The sequence below is a fragment of the Lycium ferocissimum genome, chromosome 5 (assembly GCF_029784015.1).
Source record: "Lycium ferocissimum isolate CSIRO_LF1 chromosome 5, AGI_CSIRO_Lferr_CH_V1, whole genome shotgun sequence".
Classification (NCBI taxonomy): domain Eukaryota; kingdom Viridiplantae; phylum Streptophyta; class Magnoliopsida; order Solanales; family Solanaceae; genus Lycium; species Lycium ferocissimum.
In genome coordinates this window covers 69918505-69922217 of record NC_081346.1, presented here as the reverse complement: position 1 = coordinate 69922217, position 3713 = coordinate 69918505, and positions in this window count along the sequence as shown.

Below are 3713 nucleotides of genomic sequence, written 5' to 3'. Positions count from 1 at the left end.
CTTGGTTATAATAATATTTTTTATAAAACACAAATAATTTAAGTTTAGATTTATTGAAATATATTTGTTTTAGCCAAATTTTCTCATTTGTCTCTCTATCTACAATATGGTCTTTTTAAGCTCTTTATAAAATTAATCTTTTCTCCCTTTTGTCACATTTTAATTAATTTTCTCAAATATTTTAAAAGTTTGTAAGATATTTTATTACCCACATGTGTATTGATCAAAACTTTAACCCTTCATTTACATGAATTAGATTCTTGTGTTGAAAACAGAAAAAATAAAATTTACTTATATCTATTTCTCTATGAATGTAACTCTGATCCGGCTTGAGTCTTATGTGATTGAATTGACGTCGCCTACTTGACTAAGTCAGTATATATATATATATATATATAAAGGTAATCAACAACCACTCTGACTTGATAAAGGTTGTTGCAACATATGTAGTAAGAAGATTTATTGCGATGCCCCACAATCCAATTACCTTTTCTTGAAATTGATTGTATAACATAATTTTTCCCTCTAATTTTCACTTAATGTTAATAATTCAACAACTTTTTTTTTCTTTTTCATACATCTGTTAGGAGGTCGAAAAATGAGTAAACAAAAACGTCAAAACAAAAGCAAGAAGAAGAAAAAATAAAAAGAAACTAATTAGTGGTAAGCTGGAATTTGTAGTGAAAGTTTCAAAAGGTGAACAATTAAAGTAGATACTATATAGTAGTCTTAGGAATGTTCAATCCACTTGGAAAATATATGTTTAGAAAGTCAATAATGTAACTTCACATCATTGATTTACTTTATAGTACAAGAATCGAACCAATCCTATGTTACAAGAATATCAAGCCAACGATGCCAAGTGTAAAACACTAAGATTGCTTAATAATAATTAATTCTTAATTAGTGTGAACAATGATATGAGCAATTTTTTTGGTTATACCTTGGAATATTTACGAGGTATGAATATGTTTTGTCCTTTTATTTGGCGGGCTTGTATAGTACTTTAACTTATATAGTACTATACTAGTACCACAAGAAAAATGTCTGTTTATTATGAGTCCTGTGTTTGCTTAAAGTTTATTAATTACTTAATTTAAAGCCAAACAATAATGAACTTTTGTTGTAAAAAAATAAAAAATTGTCGTATTATAAACATAGAAATTTTACTAGATCCAAAGTGTTAGAAATTAGTAACAGAAACAAGAATTGTGTACCTGTTAACAGCAGCGGAAAATTCACAGAATCTTTGCTGAAGAATTGCTCCAAGCCAATTCTACTTCACTAGGAAATAGAACACTGATGTCACAAACTAGAAGTCTTGTGTGTTGTTGGAGAATAATTAGAGGAAAGAAGAATTCTTTTTTCTGTTTCTTTTTTAAAGAGGGAAAGAGGAGAAGAAGTTAATTAACTTCCCCACACACTCCACATTAATAACCTGTAAGTTATCCTAAGAGGAGTGGTAACTTCTCACTTAAGTTCTTCTTATCTTTTTCTCCTAATCGGATCTGGTCTGTCCACATGGGCGACCCATAACCCAAGCCCAATATCCAACACAAAGGAAGAATGATGGTCGTCTAACCTTAGGTTTTTTCTTCCAATAACAACTTCATAGGATACCTGTAGGGTAAGTTCGTATTTGCCGTCAATGTTTCAAAAGGTTAGCAAATAAAAGTACTATCTTGATCATTTTTATTGGTCACTTTAACTATATTATTTTGGTAAAAATATATCTCACTTTAGAAAATTAAGAAAGCTTTATTATTATTTTCAGTTCGTAACTTTACCACTCTAAGAAGGCATGGAGGCAACAATTATTCATTAAAGAAGAAATAGAGACAATTTAGACAATTACTCTTATTATTGATATTATCAAATGATTTTTAGTGTGTGTGCGATGTTAGGATTTGTCCTGAATTTCCTACCTTATTTGAATTCTACCATAATTGTGTTTTATTTCAAAAAGGTTTTCACGATGGAAAAGATCTCTTTCATGTTTGAATAATCCTTTTTTGGAGGAAAAGTTTCGGACTTCTATAAATTGAAGATCCGCCTCTCAATAGTTTTTATGCTTTTATATTAGTTTTTCATATGTAGATCAATTGATAAAAGCGTATTAGAATATTATGCCCCTTTTCGTATGTTTTTCTTTGTCAAGAAATCTTTTGGCAAACTCTGCACAACCAGTAGAGGAACAAAGAGACTTGGCAGAATCTAATTTATCGCTGTTCAAGGTTTTGCAATTGTAAGCTTTCGCATGACGCCTGATTATTTCGATCCCAACATGCGAAACTCTCAACAATACTTAAAAAGGACTCCAGGGAATACATATTATATATATATATATATATTGGCCTATAAATGCCCTTCCACATGGAGAAATTAAATATGTTTTAATGTAACTTTACATCATTGATTTAATTTATACAAGAATTGAACCAATCCTGTGTTACAAGGATTGCCTAATAAATAATTAATTCTTAATTAGCATAAACAATGATTAAAACAATTCTCTATTTTTTTCTCCAAATGATAATAATGCTTATAGCTTCAAACATATATTTACAATACAAATTTAATCGGACTTCAAGATTGAACATCGGATGGAACGAAAACCTAGAACTATTTTTCCTCTTTTGATTTGACGACTCTTGTAATACTACGATCAAAACCTCTCCTCTGTAGAATGCGTTTGTCATTCGAAAATCTCATGCACTTATATAGTGAGGTGTCGCTATGTATGTATACTGGTATTTGATGTTTAAATTTCATTTAGTTGTTATAAACAAAACTATGCAAAAGATATTATTATTATTATTATTTTACTTTTTATGCTAGTATAAACAAAATAAAAAATACTTGTTAATTTTAATATCCCAATTGATTTTCATATTTCATTAATTAAAAATGAAAAGACTAATAAATTACTAAGAAATTTATAACTAGTTATACCATACCAATAAAGAATTAAAATCTAAGGAACATATGCATTTACAATTAATTGAAAATTAAAATTTTCAGGTTTGTTTTAAGAATTCTAAAATTTTAAATATTTCATAAATTCCAGTCTCTTAGTAATAATATAACGTTTGAACGGCATTTTTAGATTTCGTTCAAACTTTAAAGTGCGAATTGATAGGCTTTCTTGAAGGTTGTCTAAGAACTTAATAGTACAATTGAAGATTTCTAGATATTCATACTTGAAATTTACTATGTACATGACATCAATGATGATTATCATAAATATTTTAATATTTTATTTTATAGATAATATATTTCTTACAAAATATTATTACACAATATTTGAGTGTAGCTGTTATAGAGATGCAATTTTACAAAGAGTGTACCGCTATAATGAATGTCAATGCTGTTATAGACAAAATGATGTTATAGAGAATTAAAATATAACATAGAAAATCGGTTTCGGAGATAATCAGGCCGTTATAGTGAAATGTTGTTAGAACGAATGGCAATTATAGAGAGGTTTGACTGTATTAGTACTATGTGTGCTTAAGGTTTGATAATTGAAATAGTAATATCAAGTAAGAATGAGCTCTGTTGTAATAAAAAAATCAATTGCCGTATGAAGCTAGATATAGAATTTTACTAGATCCAAAAGTGGAATGCGATTGTCGTCTAATCTTAGGTTTTTTCTTTAAATTGACTATTTCATGGAATACTTACAATGAGGTTTAATTTATTCCTCAAAAACA